Source organism: Perna viridis, chromosome 13 (assembly GCF_037379345.1).
Source record: "Perna viridis isolate PV_CMFRI_1.1 ecotype Kerala chromosome 13, ASM3737934v1, whole genome shotgun sequence".
Classification (NCBI taxonomy): domain Eukaryota; kingdom Metazoa; phylum Mollusca; class Bivalvia; order Mytilida; family Mytilidae; genus Perna; species Perna viridis.
In genome coordinates, this window is record NC_142457.1 from 35,474,230 (window position 1) to 35,498,490 (window position 24,261).

The 24,261-nt window shown below is 32.8% G+C and overlaps 1 long non-coding RNA gene across 7 annotated transcripts in view; it reads right to left on the reverse strand.

Annotated features, from left to right (window-relative positions):
• LOC148600624 (uncharacterized) overlaps positions 1-24,061 on the reverse strand; it is a 27,145-nt gene extending 3,084 nt beyond the window's left edge. Inside the window, exons 1-4 of one of the 7 annotated variants that reach the window (XR_015917705.1) lie at positions 23,936-24,004; positions 7,257-7,359; positions 2,192-2,329; positions 1,172-1,474 (exon numbers count right to left, since the gene is read on the reverse strand). This is a non-coding gene — a long non-coding RNA (uncharacterized LOC148600624). Of the gene's footprint in view, positions 1-1,171; positions 1,475-2,191; positions 2,330-7,256; positions 7,360-7,634; positions 7,774-23,331; positions 23,351-23,935 lie in introns of those variants that run through there. The other 6 variants (XR_015917706.1, XR_015917708.1, XR_015917710.1 and 3 more) reach the window with 6 other exon arrangements.
• Between the last annotated feature and the right edge of the window lie 200 nt (positions 24,062-24,261).

Here is a 24,261-nt window from a genome sequence, read left to right on the forward strand (position 1 = left end):
TCAGGGGATTGGGCCCCGCCCCTCCCCCATTTGATTGAAATTTCTAATTTCTATATTTGGGCTTCAATGAGCAAATACTAGCCAAAATCACAATGGGAACCCCCCCCCCCCTTCCCCCATTTCATAATTTGTCTATCCCATTTTGCAAGTACATGAACATGACATAACAGAAAACAATACACACATATATATATTTACAAGTGACAAAAAAGATAAACAAATAATGTAAAAAATTCCACGTGAACATGACATGTACATGTATGTATTGAAGTAATTTACATGTACATAATGTACTATAAACCTGGCAAGTATTGACAATATCTCATTGTATTTAAAATAAGTGAAGATAATTTCCAGTTAAGTCAGTATTCAAAAATATTTTACACCTCAAGAAAAAAAAATTCAGAAAGATTTATACATGTACATAAGAAATGTATTTAAAATAATTTTACAGTCAAAGCAACAGACTTACATGTACATGTACAAAGAATCACATGATGCAGGAGTTGAGGTTGAAATGTCTGGTAAAACAATTCAAATCATGGATAAAAATAAAATACATGTATAGTACATGTATTTACATTACTACTTCTACAGTTTCTTTTTACATTTTTGAAAGTATGTTTTTGTTTTTTTTAGTCATAATTTAACAGAATACATACATGATATTCATGACTAAAATAAGTAATAACTATTTGTTTACACCATTTGATGTTGTACATGTAAGAAATATTTGTAAAACAATTATAGGAATTCCAAATTTTAAGAAAAAAGTCAAAGTTAGAAACATGAAAATGATAAATACAACTATAAACAAAAACAATGAAGTGAAAAGATTTTCACTGATGACAAATCTAGATACATGTATTTGACAAACTTGATGAAGACCAACACTAATTTACAAAGAAATATATAATAATTTCCAAACAATCATTCATTATACTAAATAAACAAATTTTGTATAATTTTTAAAAGATTTTAATCAAGTTAATTATTACATTTATGTGAATAAAAAAGTAAAAGTTCTGTTATTAAAGATTATTAACTAAGTCAGTCAATTAAAACATGTTTGTGACAAAAACTTCTTACAAAAAAAAAGAAAAATTTCTGATATTGTTATTAAAGATTTCTGATAAATTAAATCATTATAAATTAAACATATTTTATTTACCTTTAAATCTGAATTTGTTTATGTCACACAGAGTTTTTATTCCAAAAATTGTGTCGTCTGCTGTGATGTTTTTATTCGTTTCTATGTCTGTATTATCCATGGCTCCTTTTTCAGATAATTTGTGTAAGATTTCTTCTGATTCTTGAACTTCTCTCTCCATTTGTTTTGTTGCAATGAATGTTTCGAAATTTGATGCATGGTTCTTAATGAGTTCTTCCTGTTCCAATAATTCACCAAGTTTTCTTTTATTTGATTCCAGGATTTTTCTGGTGGCTTTGATTTCATTTATATTTTCATTTACAACTGGTGACAAGAAAAGTATAAAAAAAAATAGGAAACGCGACAAGAAGCAGTGAAATAGAAGTTCATTTTTTTTCATTAAAAGGAGAGAGAAAAAAAAAACATCAATATCGATAAAAGTATGACAGTTGAATAAAATATTTCAACAAAAAAAATGGAATGGTAAATAGGTTGTTTGAATTTTTTTTTTCAATAGATAAAAGTACCAGGGACATTTTTTTAATTAAAAAAAATAATAGAAAAAAAAATGATAAATTGAATAAGGCAACAGTCTTTACCATATAGATTTCCAACATATCTGACAGAAACCTAAATTTGACCCTTACTCCTACATAAATCAACAACTTCCAAAATGTCTATCTCATCGACAACTGACCCAAAATTTGGCCTTTTTCTCTTTAGTCAAAAACTTCCTAAATTTCTGTCAACCAAACGATATTTTTTTTATATAATGACTGAAGTAAACATAGTTTAAGAGTTAAAAGTTATTTCAAACAGGCATAATTGAAAAAAATGGCAGGATATTATTTGTATTAAACTAAATGCAAGCTTGTTATCAACATGAGAATAATAAATAACAAACCTGTTTGTATGAACAATTAAATTTCATTGCTATTTACAAGATGATCCAAAGATTGTTGCGTGACAACCAACTATTTACAAAAAAATGTATTACCCTAATTCCATCCACGTGCCACATCAATACAGATGATATATTACCTTATGTAAGTACAATCTGTGTTCATTCACCTTGAGTGGTCGAGTTATACACCTTCCTTATATCAATGACCTGGCAAGTACAATCTGTGTTCATTCACGTGGAGTGGTCGAGTTACACACCTTTCTTGTATCAATGACCTGGCAAAAAATGGAACACACACTGTCATATATTCACTATATAACTTTTTTTCTAAATAATACAGAATATTTTCAACTTATTCAATTTTTCATATTTTTTCATCAGATACTGATAGTATTTTGTTTTATTATAAAAAAAAAAATTAATTTAGTTCTTCTAAAAAAACGAATATTGCCGTATCCATTGATCTATCAATAGAGAACAAAACCCTTTTCCTTTACTCTTACCTCTGAATATTGTTTTCCAAATCATTATCTTTTGCCACTTTTTTTCAATTGTCATACAACATTTTATAAGTTTGCATATTTTATCGACACATTTAGACATCAAAATAAAATCTGATATGTATATGTCGAAACTGATTTTCTATTAAACATGAAATTACTATTATCAAAAATAAAAACTTTTTTTAACAAGAGAAATTGATTTTTTAACTGAAGAAAATGAATTTTTAATATTAAAAATCCAATTTCTAAAATTAAAAAATCAATTTCTAATATCAAAAAATTCTACAATCATTTTTAATATTAAAAATCCATTTTCTAATATTCAAAAATGATCTTTTAATATATAAAATCATTTTCTAATATTAGAAATCCGATTTCTAATTTGAAAAAAAAAATAATTTTCTAATATTCGAAAACCATTTTCCAATACATGTGTATTAGAATATAAATTTTTAATACTAAAAATCTAAATTTCATTATCACTGTGTCACTTGTACGCATTTTCAATATTAGAAATTGTATTTTTAATATTAAAAGTTGATTTTTTTTCATCATTAGAAAATGATGTATAAAAATTGTCTGCTTTTGTTTTTGAAGACGTTCGTTGCATATTACTCCATTAATTTAGGGAAATATTGAAATTAACCAATATTGTAAAGTGTCTCTCCCTGTCCTACTAATGGCACACAAATTTAAAGAAAAATATAATATTATGGCTTTCTAATACATAATACATTTTTTTAAAAGTAGTATTCTAATGTCAAAGCCAGGATTGGCAGGAATAACTAAAAGATTTCGTACATTAGCACAATCACAGTGTCCAGAAGTATTTACTTAAGTAAGGTACACAAAAAACCAACCTACAATTACGAGAAATAGTTCTACTTATAAGGATTGAAATCTGATATACAGAAACTTATTTCACTTTGTGTGTCATGAGCTATATGCCCTCTCAATACATTAAAGGACAATCTGACCCAAGATTAGGATGAACCAATGTAACAAAATAGGCTCAATATCATCTAAATAATAAACAGCGCTAGTCCAGCACTGTGCCCCTCGTCCCACTCTTAGAGCTCCTCATCCCAGTCAGGTTGTTTTTGCAATTCCAGGCAAATTACTAAATATATTTCAAAGAGAGGTACTAGTTAGGACACAATTCATTTTATACAAGGAAGATTTGTTCTCTCAAACATGGAATGATACTTTGAACTTGGTTTACAAAAGTACCTTATATATTCTTTTCTTTTTCATAACAACTCCTGTCATACTACTGACCAGAGTTAAAAGAAATGTTGTTTGTATTAAAGAGACAATTTGTAGTTGTGAATAAATACTAATATGAAATTGTGTGGGAATTGTGCCCTTTTTGAACTCAGTTTCCTGAAATACACAGCTGACACATTTTTAAGTGAAGCCGGTTCAATCCAATTATACAGCTAATGGTTCCCTAATTATTTTTATTTGCATAATAAAATCATAAAAATCTCCAATCTCAAACCTATTTCTTAAAATAGGTGGGTGTGGGGTATGGCGAACTGCAGAATGTAGTACTGGGGCTAAAGTAGGCCATGCCTGAAAAAACAAAACAAAAACAAAAACAAAAACAAAACAATAAAAAACCTAATTGATTTTAAAGTATTTTACGATTTAAAAAGTTTTGCAAAGGATTCCTCATGATAAAGCCAATCTGCATTTTTACAATCAGTTTTCTGAACCATATATCTCTTATTGTTTCCAAGTTATAAGGGGTCGGCCATTTATGAGGGTAAAGGGAGACAGGAAAAGAAGGCCGTCTTAAAATTCTCGGTTACCACAAGAATGGGTCTCCAAAAAATTAAGATAAGTTTATTTAGGGGAAGCTGTTTTCTGCCTTTTGAAGGGATCATTACAAGCTTTTGTCAATTATAAGATCAAAAAAGGGGTTAAAACTTCATCATATTATGGAAAAAAGGGACCTTGATTTGTTTCCTACGTAGTTAGAGCTATGTTTGAAATGGAAACTATCCCCCCACCCCAATATCAGGGTCACACCCAAAAAAAAGTAGAATCGGAGTCATAAGGTTCCAAGATTAAGGTATTGAAAAACACCCTAAAAGCAGAAATTCTCTGTGCGGATATTGTTTCTAACCAAGATGTATCAATGGAACTGCAAATCCATATGTTTAAATTTGTTAAAACTAACATGGTCTTCCTGACTTGCTCCAAGTCACAGGCAATTAATTCTATCAATGAACAGTTACTATCAAAATACAATATTGGTAATAACCGGTGTCATATGATATTTTGACCCCCGCAAAATATTGACCCCTGGGATAAAATATCATCTGATGTTAACCCCGGTGTCAATATATCGTATAAAATACTGACTCTCTGGGTTATTTTAACATACCCCTTTTGATATTTTTACACCCATAGAGGGAGGTTAATCTATCACAGAAAGGGGGTTAAAATATCGCAGCAGGAGGGTAGGTTATCATAACAGGGGGTTAATTAATCGCATCAGGGGGTTAAAATATCACAACAGGGGGCTAATATATAGCAGCAGGGGGTTAAAATATCGCAGCAGAAGGGATAATTTATCGCATCAAGGGATTAAAATATCTGCCTTTCAGCCCTTGATTCAAAAAAATGGTGGGGCAAAAACCTCCAAAAACTATCTGACCCTCTACCATTTCCTTAGGAACAATTTGTAAAAACTTTAAAAAATATCATCTGAATCTTATTCAAATAAGCTCCCATGTTGAAGCGTGTCAAAACCAAATTATGTGCCCACACTTGTCCAAAGTTCACCAAGTTGCAGGTTTTATCATTCAGCACTTAGCCAAGCTATGTATTTGCATTTTGAGATAATCTGTTACATGCAAGAAAAAACAGATACTACATTGTAATACTGGTGTATCATAATATAACTGTTAATTCAGTTATATCAAGAGAAAATACAGGTCTCTTTAAAAATATATTAACCCCTTGCTGCAATAAATTAACCCCCTGCTGCTATATATGAGCCCCCTGCTGTGATATTTTAACCCCCCTGCTGCGATAGCTTAAACTTATTGCTATATTTTAACCCCGCGCTGCAATAAATTAACCTCCTGTTTTGATATTTAACCCCCCTGTCGCAATATTTTAACCCCTTCCTGTGATGCAATAAATTAACCCCTTATGATATTTACCCCTCTATTTTATTCAACTTGTGATTGGGGGGTCAAAATATCGCAAGGGTTAAATATCATACTGGGGGAAGGCTAATTATCATAATGGAGGTATAAATTTCGCTATGATATTTTGACCCCGGAGTCAATATTTGGCTTTTGATAGAAGCAAAGATTGTGCTTCAAGCGAACAGATGTCTAGATATTGTCAGGGGCGGATCCAGGATTTGAGTTTAGGGGGGCATTAATTGAATCAAATGCCATGCAAAGCAAGGCAAAAAATAATATTGGGTGAAACTTGTGGTAAAATTTTTTTGTCTTACAGATATAGGGTGGGGGTGTACGTCCGGCATGCCAGTCCTTGGATCGGAATCTGATTGTTGTCGTTCCATGCTGCGCTTGGCAAATCTCTTATTATTCTGTTTTATTTTTGTATGAAGTATATAATATGGGATATAAAGACACATTGGACGTATTATTATCAACTTCAGTAAATACCCTTATTTGTCATTCAGTTTGAATCAAGTTTATTTGGTTCTTTTCAAGCAAAGAAAGATAACTCATATTTTCAACTTTTTCTTTTTTCAAAACTGATTAGAATAAAAAAAAACTGTAGATAAATAAATATTTATAGCCCACAAATTGTAATGAAGAAATTTATATGTCCAAATGCAGTATAATGATAATGCATCATTAGTTAGAAATATATATGAACTGTAACGACTGTGTATAAATGCGATCTAATGTTTATATACACTGAGCTGCACTTAAAAAATGGAATATTTATCCATCCACATTGTATTATGCGATGCTATTGAATGAAATTTTTTTGTCTTACATATATAGGGTGGGGGTGTACGTCCGGCATGCCAGTCCTTGGATCGGCATCTGATTGTTGTCGTTCCATGCTGCGCTTGGCAAATCTCTTATTATTCTGTTTTATTTTTGTATGAAGTATATAATATGGTATAAAAAGACACAATGGACGTATTATTATCAAATACAGTAAATATCCTTATTGATCATTTAGTTTGAATCAAGTTTATTTGGATTTTTTTTCAAGCAAAGAAAGATAACTCATATTTTCAATCTTTTCTTTTTTCAAAACTGATTAGAATAAAACTAATAACTGTCTGTAGATAAATAAATATTTATAGCCTACAAATTGTAATGTAGAAAATTATTTCAAATTTATATGTCCAAATGCAGTACAATGATAATGCATCATTAGTTATAAATATATATAAACTGTAACGACTGTGAATGTGATGTAATGTTTATATACGCCGAGCTGCACTAAAAATGAAATATTTATCTACCCACGTTGTATTAAGCGATGACAAACAAATGATAATTAAAGACAGAGACTTAAGTATGCAATATGTATATTATACATCTCTGTCAAAGACTATAACCAACACAAAAAGTTTTTTTTAATAATTTGAACCTTGACATAGTTTGAGCAGAAATTCAACAAATTTTGTACGAAAAATGGAGGATGATACAATGAACTCAAGTAAAGCTCAAATGAGAATAGATCATACTCTTAACTGTCCGGTATTCCCAAATATTGGCACTTAGTTAACTTCTTTGAACGTCAGTTTTCGGAAAACGCCCCGTTGTTATCTTTTTACTTCCTGGTACATGCTACAAGATTAGTTCACCTTTATAAGTGGTATTATTTACCTAAAGTTAAACGATGGCTTACAGGCACTTGAAAAAGTGAAAACAACAAAGCAATTGCATTTATGGAGTTCTTCCAAAAGACCTACATTTCACAATTACTGTAAATATGACCATGATTGCCTTGTTATATAGGTCAGAGTAACCGAGTCTATCATACTCTATGTAAATTGCTGAAATTATCGTCTGCCGTAGAACCTCACTGCACTTATTGAACTTTTACATTGGAAAACACTTACATATCAAGACAATTGCGGTTCTACTTAAGAACACTACAAAACAAAATAACTAATCTAGCACGTCGTTATCAAGCCTGGTAAGGGTATCAAGGAGTCTTTTTCAAGCTGAGTTCTTCTAAAACGCGAGACGAAGTCGAAACGAAACAAACTGAAACGAAATAAATCTAAATGAATCGAAGGAAATCGAGACGAAATGAAATCACAACCATAAATCGAAATAGTATTGTCCTTTGATGTAGACAAGTTTATAACAAATGTTTTAACAAATGATAACTTCCATCATTAACTATTGATTTTCGTGCAGTTTTTATGCAGACTACGTAAAGTACCATAGGAGGCTTCTTTGTATAAATACTTCCACACTACCTCTTCAAAACTCTATAACACCCGTATGATTGGGTACAAGATTGATCTGAATCTGAATTAAAAGATCCTTCAAACCCTATTGGTGCAATAAATTCTAACAATTCACAAATAACTTTATCATTATATTCTTTATTATTATCTCTAAGACGTAGTACATAAACTAGAGGATGCCCGATTGAGCAGAGTGTGAAAACAGTACTAATTACATAAACTAGAGGATCTCCGATTGAGCAGAGTGTGGACACAGTACTAATTACATAAACTAGAGGATGTCCGATTGAGCAATGTGTGAAAACAGTACTAATTACATGAACTAGAGGACGTCCGATTGAGCAGATTGTGGACACAGTACTAATTACATAAACTAGAGGATGTCCGATTGAGCAGTGTGTTGACACAGTACTAATTACATATACTAGAGGATATCCGATTGAGCAGAGTGTGGACACAGTACTAATGACATAAACTAGAGGATGTCCGATTGAGCAGAGTGTAGACATAGTACTAATTACATAAACTAGAGGATGCCCGATTGGGCAGAGTGTGGACTCGGTACTAATTTGACGAATCCATACAAAATGAACAATCGTTGTAAAGGATCTACGTAATGATCATCTATCATACATCAATGGTGTACAGTTTTGTTCAAATTGCTTTAATGGTTTAAGAAGAGTTAACCATTAACCTTTCTGGAGGACTTGCTTTTATTTTGAATTGGATTTTTTTATTGCGCGCACAGCGCAATAATATGTACGTTTTTTATGCAAATGATGTAACCGAATTATTTTATTTCTTTTTTTATTCACATTACTTATTTTTAACTATTCCTTACCAAATTATCTTTTCTCCAAAGTCAGGATCGGAATAAATTTAACAACCAAAGAAAAAACTAAGCCCCCTTCTATACCGGAAGTTACACGTAAATGATAGGTTCCTAAGCAAAGTTTCACTTCCTCATGCCAATTCACTCTTTTCTGAAAAAAGTTTAATCTGGCACTAAGAAACTGTTTTATTAGTCCCAGGTTTAATTTGACTCAGGGGTATGGGAGGCGCTGATGTCTTACGACGACGACGATGAGGACACCGATAAACGCAAAGAGACTATGACTTTAAAACTTGATGTGGCCCGTTGAGAAAGAAAAAAAACAAACTCCATTAAAATACACTTGCAATAAACAATTTTACTAATCCAGACATGCGCTGCGTCAATGACGTATTTTTGCAGCGATCGATTAATTCAAGATTAGCAGTTGTCTCTACCTGAAAGCCTGGTGCTATCAGCTGGTTATCCCGAGGCTTCGCCAAAGGTTTCACTCCATGGACAGTGGGCAGCAAGAGAGTAAACTTGATTTTTATTTTATCAGGAATTCTGCTTATGTGCACGTCATATGAGGCTTTTTGGTCTGGTTTTAGGGTGCTAATGTTTTTTTCATTGTTGAAGTCCTTCATACAACATCTAGACGCAAATGAGGCATTAAGCCATGTTTCTTGATATCGGTTGTTTTCAATGTATCGTGTGAGTGTTTTTTTAGACGCAAATTCACTCCGCAGTTGCTATACAAAAATGTGAGCAACCTCCAAACTGGGACTTCTTCGCTCGTAATCGTTCACATGTTATGGTTGAATCGGCAAGAAAAGTTAAAAGGGGGCTTTCTAGCATTCTACCCTATCATTCTGCGAAATTTCCTGTAAGTTATCACGGAATTACGCCCAATAATGCTTTCAAGTCGGTTATCAAATTGGTGAGTTGCTAACTCGAAAACTAAATTTTTATCTAGCTCAAAATCGAACTTGCACGTATTGTATTTTTGCTGTTAACAACTGTACAAAGTTTTGTTTATGAAATGGGGAGACGAAAAGAAGGTCAAACGGACACTCAACTGAATTTAAATGCATATTAAAAGGTTTAGGATGCGTTTATCCGAACTGTGCATTTTATCATACAATGTAATAAAAGAAAGACAACCACATGTATGCTATAAGCTTTTCAGACTTGGTACAACATTTTTCAGTTCATGTTCAAGCTTATATTTGTTTTACATACGCCGGTAAGTAAGATGTATCCATTGAAATACTACAAATATTCATCAGTAGTCCTACTACTACTTTTTGTCACAGTATTTTGTTAAAATAAGTTTGACATCCTGAGTCATTTATTCCTTATTTGTTTTAACATACATACTGTACACGGTTCTTAAACAATAATCGCATATTTTACTTTAGTATGCGTATGTATGTTAACAACAACAACTATTTTGCCTGTGTAATCATTTTATAAAATATACACAATCATATATGTGAATATTTTCTCCCGTGGTATGGTGATGCATAGAAAATGGAAGGTACATTCGTGTCTATTCATTTCATTCAAAGTTTACTATACCCCAGCTCTGATAGTAATTTTCATCACTGATGCGTAACCATCTGGACTATTTGTTCAATACGTCATTTCACACCTGTAGAATTTCTTATATATGGAAATTATAATCCTCTTAGATTCAATCACATGTGAACTCCCGTTGCCTTATTTTTGTTTACATTATCTTTATTTATAAATGTATATATATTTTTTTCATTTGCCTTGTTCACCATTTATTTGATTTTCAGTTTTTCTATCTATATGTTACTCAAGATGAAATGCATTTATTTATGCACATATTGTTGTTGCCCGGTCTGCTCTTACTCCATTCCGTTCTACTCACCCGGTGTGACTTATATTGAATGGGTATCGGTATTGATCAATACCGAGTAAGAGTGGTTCGTTTTATTGTCACGTTTTCTAAGAAAAAAAAACGATTATCATTCTTTGAAGTCTGTTGTATCAACTTAATAGTCCTTTCTAAAGATAAAAAACGTGCCGTTACTTTTAGCGTCTTGATCAACTCCGTGTTAACTAACAAACAAAACTTTACTGAATTTCTCCATCCATCTTCAGCCTATTTCTAATAAGTCCCCAGGTAAGAAGAGGCCTAAATTATCCATATTTTTTATGTTAATCGTCGTTCTCATTTTTCTTATATTATCTGGAATTGAACCTAACCCCGGACCTTTAAATGACACTATATCCAGTGTTAGCTCGGTAAATTCTGAACATGTCTCTAATTTTAACAAATTATTTCGATCATCTCTCTAGAAGTGATCTAGAAATTGACGGATTAGAAGGATTATGGATTGAACTTCATTTGAATGGTAAAAAGATTTTATTTGAAACATTTTACCTACCCCCAAATAGTTCACAAGAGACTCGGTCAAAACTCGAACATAACATTGATTCGGCCTTAAATACGAATAAAAATTATATCGTCATCACTGGTGATTTCAATGAAAACCAGTTAAACTGTAATCATAACTAAAAAATTAAGCAACTTTTGACTCTGTTCTCTTTAAATCAATTAATTGATGAACCAACACATTTTACCGAAAACTCTTCCTCTATTCTAGATTTAATAATGAGAAACAACACGAACGCAATTGTGTATAGCAGAGTCGGTCCTTCTCTAACGGAACAAATTCGTTTTCGTTGTCCTATTATGGCATTTCTAAATTTACCAAAAATAATTGTAGAACATTTAAACGTAAAATATGGCTATACGATCGTGCAGATTATGATTCTTATAGAAATGATCTCCGGGATGTCAACTGGGACTTGATTACAAATAATGAAAATATCGATCAAATCACTGAAAATCTTACATCAGCTATACTAGATGCTGCAGATAAAAATATTCCAAATAAAGTTGTAACAATACGTAATTCTCAAACACCCTGGTTGTCAAATGAAATTAAGAGATCGGTCAGGGAAAAAATCGTATTCATAGACATGCAAAAAAATATAATAATGCTTCAGATTGGGAAAAATTTAGGAAAATTAGAAACAAAGTTACTCAACAGGTTAAAACGTCCAAAAAAGATTATAAACAGTCTCTTATTAACAAAATTTCTAACAGTAACTCGTGTAGTAGTAACTGGTGGAAAATTATTAAAAGTTTTAGTGGTTTGAAAAAAAACAAGATAATAGCATTCCTCCTTTGTTAAAAGGAGATCACCTTATTTTTAATGATACTGATAAGGCTAAAGAATTCAATTTATTTTTCTCAGCACAGTCTAACAGATGAAACCAACGCCAATTTGCCCAATACTCAGGTCCATGTACAAGTTACACTTTCACAACTATCTCTAAATGAAACTGAAATAGAAGACGTACTTATTATTTTAAACTGTACAATAGCATCTGGTCCCGATTCAATTAATCCTAGATTATTGAAGGAAGCCTCACACATACTAAACAAACCTCTCTGCAAACTGTTTAATAAATCTTTACAAAAATCTATCTTACCATCTCAGTGGAAGAGCGCTTGTCACTCCTGTATTTAAAAATAGTAAACCCAATGACGTAAAAAACTACAGACCAATTTTCCTTTTGTGTATTATGTATGGAAATGTATGGAACGCTGTGTATACAAACACGTTTATAATCATTTAAGACAAAACCAACTCCTATCCGAACATCAGTCTGGACTTACGAAAGGGGATTCTGCTGTGAACCAGTTAATAAACAGATCTAATGACTTCATAAAAGCTCTTGACGCTGGAAAAGAAATAAGAGTTGTCTTTTGTGTTATAAGTAAAAGCCTTCGACCGAGTTTGGCACAAAGGTCTATTATTCAAGCTTACAAAATCAGGGATATCGGGTAGTATATTAGAACGGTTTCGTAACTATTTATAGGATAGGACTCAAAGGGTTGTTTTAAATGGGTCACATTCGGATTGGTTGTGTATAAATGCTGGAGTACCACAAAGGTCTATTGTTGGACCCTTGTTGTTCCTAATATTTATAAACGACATTGTTGACGCAATTCAAGCAACAATCAAACTATTTGCTGGTGACACAAGCCTATATGTTATTGCTGATAATCCTATTAGCGCGGCTGAAACTTTAAATAGTGATATCTAAAAAATTTATAAATGGTCTCAAGATTGGCTAGTGAAATTCAATCCTCAAAAAAACTGAAACAATGATTGTGTCTGGTAAAGTAAATAAACCTATTCACCATTCACTAGAAATGAACGGTCACGAAATTGCATCTGTTGAAAATCACAAGCACCTAGGTGTTTATATATCGAGTGATGGTAAATGGATAGACCATTGCAATTACATAATTGACAAATTGTACAAAAGAATCAACATTCTCAGAAAATTAAAATTAGTTCTAGATAGATTTAGTATTGAAAAAATAAACTTGTCTTTTGTACGTCCGATTTTAGAATATGCAGATGTAACCAGGGATAATCAAAACCAAACTATTATTGATAAAATTGAAAATGTACAATTAGACGCTGCTCGTATTGTAACCGGTGGAACAAAATTAACCAGCATTCTAAAACTCTATGACGAAACTAGATGGGAAAAACTGACAGACAGACGTAAGAGACACAAATTATTATATTTTCATAAAATGGTCAACAATACAGCCCCACAATATCTTTTTAATTTAGTGCCCAACCGTGTCGGTAGTAGACACGATCATAATACTCAACAGACGGACAATTTATTAAATATAAACACAAGAACCAGTCTTCATGCGGGCTATTTCCTACCTTCATCTATCAAACTCTTGAAATTGCTTCAACCTGAGAAGGACATGTAATTCAATTTCGCTTTTTAAAAGGAAACTTCAAGATCTCAACAACAAAGTCCCAGTCTATTTCTACACCGGGTGTCGTGTCGGTCAAATGTTACACGCACGTATGCGCATTAACTCAAGTTCTCTAAATTCCCATTTATTTGTAAGGAGTTTAACTGATTCACCCAACTGTCGCTGCGGTTCCCTTGAAACTAATAGTCATTTCTTACCAACTTGTCCCTTATACAAAAATTAACAAAGAGATTTGCTGGATCCTTTAACACAATTATCTGTTACGTTGATGAAAAGCTCTTATTATACTGTTCAAATGAATTAACCGACAAACAAAATAGTGATATATTTCTGTTGGTACAAAATTTCATAATTAAGACAAAACGTTTCATATCCTAATAATCTGCAAGTATATCCTGCATTTCATCATCTAACTTTAAATATCTTATATTATTTACACTTTACTACTTATTGTTTAATCATAATAATTATAAATTATGACATTTAATACTATATATTTGTTCTACGAAACAATCTGAGCAAGCTGTCATACTTGTGTTTACTTTTTGTGTGTTTATCTTAATAGGAATCAGATTTATAAAAGCTTTGAGTTTGTTTCTGAATCCTAATTTATGTAAATTAATAGTATATTTTGTATGTTTTCATGAATAAATATTGTTTACACTAACATACCCGCATAAGGAATGGTTGGCACATGGGAAATTGTTTCCACTAACATTTTTCAATTCATTCTTTTAAAATGTGTAAAAATGTCATTTCCTGTTGTTTGTGATTGATAAACCAGTCGTGTTTTTGTGGGGGGGGGGGGGGGGGGAGTGTTGAACACCCTTTTATTTTCTTAAAGTTCTACTCCACCAAGTTAAAAGGTGCATATTAAATTCTTGAATTTTAAATAATTCATTAGATAAGTCAATATTTTACTCAAAACAATGGGTAAGGGTTTACCAGTCATACTAGTTTACACATTAAAATGGGACGGGTCCGGACTTCGTGCGCAGATGTTTACACATAGAAGGGGGAAGGTTTATTTCGGCACGTTCTACATCTTTCTATGTCTGGACAGTTTTGCACCTAAAAAAGTGGTGAATGTCGTTTAATTAAGTAAAATAATGAACGTGCAATATTCATGTACGTCGATTGAGCATGCGCGAAAGCGTATTCCGTATAAAAAATTGTTTCAAATTTAGGAAGTACACCACACTACATCTATACCTCGTATCACAACTATATTCGATCTTGTATGATTTAAGATGAGTTGCGGTTAAAAGAAACCGGCCTCTTCCTTTAGTAGTTTAGATTACTGACTTGACAAATGCCATAGGATTGAATTCAAAAGCCTTTTGCTCGGCGTATATACATCGAACTCTGACTCTAGTCATTTATTTTGATGTGGACAATTTCACGAACATGCTTCAATGATGCAAGGATCGGTTCCTGTCCTTCATCCAACAAATTGCACACATGTGATAGAGGAACCGATCTATACCTCTAAATTTACCAAACTGCGACATTTCATGAACACACTTTTTTCTCTGAAACGCCGAGGAAAAATACAATACCTCGTCCTTTTTACATTCTCACTTGACATTCTCACTTGAAATTCTAATTTAAAAAAAACAAATTTGATTTTTCACAAGTCTTAACATATTTAATCAAAATATGAGTTTCAAATTTTAGAAGTACTAAGACCAATCAGCTAAACCATTCTCTGTTTGCCTTATTATATGAGCATGCTGTTTTTGTTTTGTTTTGTTTTGTTTTTGTTTTTTTTTTGTTTTTTCAAACCCTTCCTTTCATGAAGTCCTGTGTAATATGTAATTTATTCTAATAACTATGTTCGGTCGTCTCTCTCTTTTCCAGTAATCTTTGCTCAGAATAAAATTTCCAGTACCCGGAAATACATTTAACTCTAAATCATCAAAATTTATCTTAGACCCAGCATATTTAAATCACAACCTCATCATACAGATTATAAAAAAATACCAGACTTCTTTCTACGTCTGTATTTGCGTTTCATTAAAGTTTTACGAGATACATCAGAATCATTCGTATCAGAACTACCACAACAACTAACTGATTCCGTTGAACTGTATAAATCTAGAATCTTTCTAACTCTACTTGAAGCTATACTTTAATATTATTACTTTTTTTCCTTACTTTTTTATATTAATATCCTGGCCTGGGTTTCGTTTAAACAAAATCTCAAGTTGAAAATTTCTTCAAGTCCTGTGTTTTTCCTCAAATAGCCAATTCCAAATGTTGATTGGTCAATTTTGATTTGGGGAAGCTTAAGGATTTCAGGAAAATCTCAATTTGAGAAGTTTTATGAAACCGGATGATGGTCTATAACCTTAACATGTTTCTTATAATTAATGTTACCAGAAACTAATCCAGAAAGATCTTCACCTTTTTCTTTTCTTTCATCCTTCTTCTTCTATTCTTTCTCACTCATCCCAACCTCTTTTCTCCTTTTCAACTATTTCTCCAACATCATCTTCTTCTCTTGTTGATTCAACTTCTGCAACTGCGACTGCCTCAACGCGCCATACTCCATATCGAAATCACTGCCATCTTGCGAATCCGATCAGTAACCTCTGACTCCGACATCCGAGCCTCCGACTCGAAATTCCGAGCATCCGACTTTAACTAATGCATCTGCAGCTTCCTTTTTTCAACAGAAAACTGCTCGGCCTCTACTTTCAACATAATTTGAAGCACCACTACCAGCAACAATAAACATTTTCTTTGCGGCCTCAATGAAATGTAATTGACCGGATTTCTCGTTCAGAGAGACGACACAACCGACATTAAAACGTTAATGTTCAATTGCGCCGGTCATTTTCAACTAGCTTTCAGAAGAACCACAATATATCATCCGACTTCTAAATAAACGTTATATATACTAGTAGTATGCATGTACCTCTTAAAGGGTGACTTTCAGCAGAACAATATTTTGGTCGACTTCAGTACAAAATATAAAAAAACATAAATATCTACTCTCAACTTGCCCTTTGGACAAAAACTTAACAAATGTAAATACTATTAATTACTGTAATAGATATAGCATAATCCAAGCAAAGAAAATACATCAGACCAATAGAAACGAAATCACCAATCCATGAACAATACAAGTGTACACTCTAGGCCTTCTCAGATCAAACCGGATCGAGCTAGCCTAGCTAATTAGCTAAGTTTAGATAAAATCAACCTTACATGTATGTTAATGACGAATCAGACCTCTTTCCAACAATGTATATCTGACCAAATGGCTTTTTTCAATGCAAAACTTTGTTATGTTTATGTACATTGACTTATGGATATCATAATTAGATTGAATGCAGTTCTGTATGTACATTTTTGGTATATGGCTAAAAACGGTACATATCTTATTGGTTTGACCTGCCTTTCTGAACCCTTTATCGAACAAAGGAGTGTATTGTACATGTATTCCAGTGAATGGATCCGTGTTTGCTTGTAAATGAAATTTTCTTCACATAGCCTTATGCATCTTAGTCGTGTTGAACTCAACACAACAAAGATGTACACATATTAGGTTCTTAGATGATTTGTGAACTCATATTCGGTTTTAATTGGTTGTAATTAATGATAAATGTGACCATTTTGTTCTGCCATGAATTTACAATTTACTAAATTTAAAAGATCCAGCGTTGACTGGAAATAAAGGTACAGATCTGAGGTCGATCTAATAATAATACAGTTATTAAAGGAGAGAGCACATTTTTTTATTGAAATCGTTTACGATAAATTAAATGCCTCCTCCGTAATTATGGGTCAAAATTATGTAAATCTAGAACGTATGATTCAATGGCCGCTATTAAACCAGTGGCGGACTCAAAGGGAGAAATCTTCGAGCATTTATGGGAGAGGACGCTACTATACATGTATCCTCTGGATCCGCCTAAGACATCGTAGACTTAGGTCTTTTTTATAAGCAGCTGAAACTATAAACTCATCTCTCGGTTCGTATCATGTACATTATAAGTTGCGATATCATGCTAAATTTTTAGGATGCCTGAATGATGCAAACTAAATATTACAGATCAAAATGATCTGCATCACCGACATGCGGTATATCAACCCGAGAGTCCTATATCACCCCAAGGCCCACCATTTTGACATGCCATGTTCATTATATCATATATTAATTATTCAAGTATGGTATTATTGATGTATTCAACATATCTTTTCATTTCAGGCGAGTTATTTTCAGTTTCAAGCTGACAATAATGAGTTTTTCATAAAATTGGGAATTTTCGAATTTTAATATTTTCTTCCATTTCGCCTGTAATGGGCAATGTTTTCAAGTACCCTACTTCAAACAAGCATTTGTTTATTCAGACACATTTATGTAGCATCTTACCTTTCTAATCAGCCAAGGCAATGCACAATTAAACGTATTCCATGCACGCAATGTCTGTCTGGCGTTTATTATGGATATCTTCTTGTATCAATCACATTTTCAAGCCAAATTATACTTTTATTGTCCCGATGACGACAAAATATTTAAACAAAGGGGAAATTTAAAAATAAAACGATTATCACACATTTTAACACGTAAACTGTATATTTTTTGTTTAAAATATCAGTTTTAAATGATTTGATTTTGTTTGCTATGATTATTTTTATACATATTAGGTTTCAAAGACGCAACTACGATGAATGATTTGCATACATGTCTCCAACACCATTTAAAAAAAAATGCAAATTTACCACATACGAATTCTGGGTTTTTCACAGACATTTAGTAGGTATGGGGTACCATTCTTTCCCCTTTATGGCTTGTGATACATTAAAGTATGCGATGCCTTGGCTCATATGATAGCTAAGATGCTACATATAGGTGTTTGTATATGCAAAACTTTGTTTGAAGTAGGGTACTTGTGAAAAATGCCAATTAACGTTGAAATGGAAGAAAATATGACAATCCGAAAATACACCTTTTTTATGAAAGAGTAATCAAGGGAACCAAGGTTATAGCGGTAATCAAAAGAATGTAATCAAGGGACAAAGACCAGACATGGAAAACAGACATACACAACAAAGAACATAAAGTAACTAAAATCATACATACAAAGTAACAAAAGTAAATGAGCAACTCGGACTCCACTAAAAACTGGGAGCATGGACCAGGTGCACCAAAACTTCAAATATTTATTACTTGGGCTAGTTAGAAAGCTAAGGCACTATATAATTGTACTTGAGTATACAAAAGCTTGTTTTGTTTGAAGTACGGTTTTTGAAAGAAATTGCCAATTACAGGTGAAATTAAAGAAAATATGAAATTCTGAAAATTATCCCTTTTTTATGAAAAACTCCTTATCATCACATTAAAACTGAGAAATACGCCGTCCCCTGAAATGAGAGAATATGTTGAATACATCGATAATTAAAACAATAGTCCCCAACATGTCTATTGTGCACCGTTTATATACCAAAAATTAACATTTTAGCTCATGTTGAGGCATTTTTTATCATGGGTAAGGGTTGCAATTTTCCACCTACCTTGACTTAGAAAAGTTCAAATATTTATTACTTGGGCTCATTTTGAATCTAAGACATGATTTTAATGAACCGTATCACACAAAAGCTTCTTTAAACTACGGTATTTTGAAAAAAAAAATACAATATCGGGTGATATAGTAGAAAATTTCCATTTTTCCGATCTTACAGTAATGTCACCCCAAAGGGAAAGTATAAGCGCCTGAATTGATCAGATATGTTAGGTACATCATTATCTTAATTATGAATGACTAAATTATGCCGTGAATGAGAATTTTGTATCACACAAAAGCTTGTTTAAACTACGGTATATACAATATATAAAATACAATATCGGGTCACATAGTAGAAAATTCCCATTTTTCCGATCTTACAGTAATGTCACCCCATAGGGAAAATATAAGCGCCTGAATTGATCAGATATGTTAGGTACATCATTATCATTACGCAGGAGCCGAAGGGATGTTGCCACAGATGAAACTGAAAAATACGCGCCTTAAATGAGCAGGCTAGAACACAACATGTCTATTGTACACCCTTTATATGCCAAAAATTAACATTTTAGTGCATGTTGAGGCATTTTTTATCATGGGTAGGGTGGCAATTTTCCACCTATTTGAACTTGAAAGAGTAATCAAGGGAACCAAGGTTATAGCGGTAATCAAAAGAATATAATTCATGGACTTGGGCTCATTTTGAAGCTAAGACATGATTTTAATGAACCGTATCACACAAAAGCTTGTTTAAACTACGGTATATACAATATATAAAATACAATATCGGGTGGTATAGTAGAAAATATAAGCGCCTGAATTGATCAGATATGTTAGGTACATCATTATCTTAATTATGAATGACTAAATTCTGCTGTGAATGAGAATTTTGTTTGATACTGAGAAAAGTTTTCTATGGGTAGGTGTAATATTTTTAACATTTTTTAGTTTATTCACACTCTATCCTAGGAAGGCTAAGAATCTCAAACAATTGAGTCACAACAATCTTGGCTTTTTGACCCAGAGGGGTACAATTATAGACTTATACAGGAAAAGAATCCGAGAATATTCTTTGGTGACAAATTGATTCGGTAACGGTAGGTATAAAGGTACCTAAGATCACCATGAAGTTGATGAGTGAGGGGGGTGCACGGTGTACTTTGTCAATACATGTATTGGATTACGCAAATATCAATTTTCTGTAAATTGTAATTGACTATGCTTTATCCAATCAACCAATTCGAATTTTAATTGAATTTTGAATTTGTATAATTTTAATATTGATCAAGAAGTGTTGTTAATTAAGGCGGGGCGACGGACTCATGATTTGTCTAATTTGTTCATGTGGTTAGAATATACCATGTAACATCGAAATATAAAATTATCAAAAAATTTCTGGGTCCGCGGTTCTCGATTTTTTAATATTTCGCATATCAAACTCATACTTGGCGGGAAAATAACAGACGTATGAAGAAAACACCATATTTGAATATATAAAATTGTATTTTCGTACTAGAGGTATACCTAGTATATTGCGTTGCGATTCTGACTGAAAACGAAAACGATATTATAAAAATAAATTGATTTTGGTGTAAAATAAAAGGTAGGTCAATACAAATTCAAGTAATGTAGTTGTCGAACGTTGTTGAATATAATAATGCAGACTTTCTATACGGAGGTTTTTTTTCTGTGAGGGGGACGGGATCGATACGTATACGGGGGTTAAGTGGGCGGAAATCTGTGATTAAAATGGCGGGGACGGGGAGCGGTTGTTGATGGGACGGGGAACGGGGAATGCAAGATACAGAAAGCTAATAAAAGGGACCGGGAAGCAATGGTCTAGGGTAAGGGAAGCGGGGATGAAGACTCCCCTGTCCACCCTCTCTTCTTTATTTTAGACAGCAATATCTGATACACAAGTATCTTCAGTTGCATCACAGATCAATATACAGAAATGTCCTGTAGACTTTCTTCATTTTTTAATTTTGTTTGTCTCTTCACAAGATTCGGCAAAGTTTGGTTTGTAAAATTTTGGACGCTATTTTCTAGCTTTCAATGACTAGGACATAATTACCAAAGAAGTATTTGAGAGCCCCCTCCCCCTCCCCGCGCTTTCGAGACTTCTACATATTATCCTTGCTTTCGGGATAGTTGTTAAATCATAAAATATTTACGGTAAAATTAACGCAGAAATTTGTTTATATTTTAAATTCGACTCAAACAGTTGAGTAAGCGTAACAACAAAATAACTGAACACTAATCCGATCCTTAATCAAGTCAAGACAGAAGAGCTGACTCTAGAATGGTACGAGAACTGTTCTAAATCTGTCATAGAACTGTTCTTCTGACAGTTCTAGGACAGTTTTGTGGGAGGTTAGAACTGATTTCATCCGTATGTAGCAGTGTGTTGTTATGAACTTAATCAACATAATTATGATATGCGAACAAATAATTTATTATAACAGGCAGCCCTTTAGTAATGTCCAAAACAAAAGGGCATACTATAACTTGAATTGCACATTTGTATATCTAAAATGTGCTTTCAGAATTGTGTTCTTTCAGGAACTTTGATCAACAGGATTAAAAGCTGCAGAAACACCCAAAACAATCTTCTACTTTGCACAAAAAATGATGTTTAAGACTAAGCAATGCAAATAAACATACATGTTCTTGGTAAAACGCAAAAACATCTGTTCTACAAGTCATCTAGTTGAGTTGGTTAATAAAATTGTCAATTAATATGTAATTTCATTTTGGCCCTGTTATACATGTAGGTTTCGGTAAATCATATTGGTCTCGACAGCCGTATTGGCCCCCGGCGATACCTCGGAACCAATACGACCGCCTCGACCAAGGTCAAATTTATGACTTATTGGTGAGAAATTAGTGTCCGGGAAACTTACTTTTTTTTCTTTCAATGCAGGCTTAAGATATTTAGCATGGAAATAGATGAACAAATCACAATTAATGGATCGTGTACTATATTTGGTCACATTTGACCTTAGGGTCAATCTTGTTATCGTTCGATGAAGATTTTTGATATTTAGTATGTGGGTAGATCAACCAAAGACAATGTGTTGTGTATCATATTTGGTGACCCTTGACCTTGAACCTTCCCCTCAAGGTCAAATTAAAGATTTTTTTAATCAACTGAAAAATTCATATATGGGCACCCAGATGTTTCCATCTCAATGATATCTAGTTACATGTATATATTATAATACACTTTTACTACAATATAGAATATCATTTTTACAGTTTAGAGCTTGGTTAGTAGAAGCGAGGAGGGATGAAGATACTCCACAGCAAGATACTACATGACGGGGATAGAAGTTCTATTATACCACACAGTTGGTTTTAAAAAAGCTGTGCATAAATTGTATGTCGAAACAATTAGAGCAGAAGTTTCAAACCTCATTTAGACCACTTTATTCCATGGTAACAAAATTCTTAATGAAATCAAGAGGTTCAGTGGGGATACAAAAATCTTCTGATCTTGTTCAAGCTGAAATAGAATCTATATATCAATTAATCTATTGTTACTATTCTGATCATTAAGAAAGTTTCACAATAGCCCCTAACACAGGGACCAACACAGGTTGAAATTCTAGAATGGGACAAATCAACCATTAGTCCATGTTCTTAGTACTCTTGAAGATACTTAATTGAAGTTTTTCATTTATTTAAATGCAAATAAATGTTATTTTTATTTTCTTGTCTTATAGTTTGCTTCATTGTGACTCTTCCCACCTAATGGTGATCTTGTTATGGTGGGGCAAGTAAATTATAGGGTGAGGCTCAAAATCTTTTAACAGGGTAAGCAAATTACAGGGCTGTGCAGCCCCATTAAAAATAACCTCTTGTGAGCCCTGCAATACATTCCCTTTTCATTGAATTTGAAATTTTGCCTATCAGAATAATTTTGTTCTACAAAGCACAACAAAGTGTTCCTGACATAATAAAACTTAGAATGAATTTGGAATAGCTGGAATTATCAGTTTGTTTTAATTAACTTCTTTTCCTTTACCCCCTCTTTGAACATACAAAATAATCCAGGCCATTCACAATCACATGCATGTATACACAAAGCATATCTGTTAAATAAAATAATATATGTTGTTAAATTCTTCACCTGTCAGTGATACATTCAGTTCATATAACCGTTTCACCTCCTTTACTGCGATCTCCTTCTTTAATTTACTACATGTACACAATGTTTAAATTTTGACGTAATATTCCATATAAGGAAATGAAGACCATATTTGGAAAATCCAATACGAGGCTGGACCTATCTCGAAAATTCAGTTCATGTTATATGATGACAAGATAGATAAATAATTGTAAATGTTGGGTTAAAAAATTAACTAGCTGCCGTTTTTTTTTGTTTTTTTTTTTTTTTGATGAAAATATCCCGCGAAGTCCTTATTACTGATAATGCAAGTAATGGGCCGGAATAGTTACCCTCACGAGAACGTATATATGGATAGAGGGTTACGTTATCGTAACCAGTGTAATGACTGCACGGGTATATAAGGAAAAGGTTATACAAGACAAGTTACATAGTTACATTAAGAAATAAAAAAAATCTATATCTAACTCTAAGCGATAGCAATTGTTTGATAGTCAAAGACTAATCAACACAAAAACCTTGACACAATTTGAACAGTAATTTATCAAATATATTCGATTATGGAGCGTATTGGATAGTACAAAGAACTGAAGTAGTACCATGTGAAGTAGAATCTAAATGGAAAATAGATCTTACTCTTTTCTGTCCAGTATTGTCCCGGTGATATTCCCAATAAGTACCAAATTAACTTCTTCGGAAAACGCTCCGTTGTTATCTTCCTGGTAGCAAATACGGCTGGTTGACCTTTCAGTGGTATTTTCAACATTGTTAAATCTTTGTAGATTTATTTCTCTATATTCGCCACTGTTACAGAACTCAATGCAGTTTCTGTCAATAGAGAATCACCGAGCTGTGTCAGTTTTTGTCAGAAGAGAATACACAGAGTTGAATCAGTTTCTGTCAATAAAGAATACACAGAGTTGTGTCACTGTCAGTTTATGTCGATAGAGAATACACTGAGC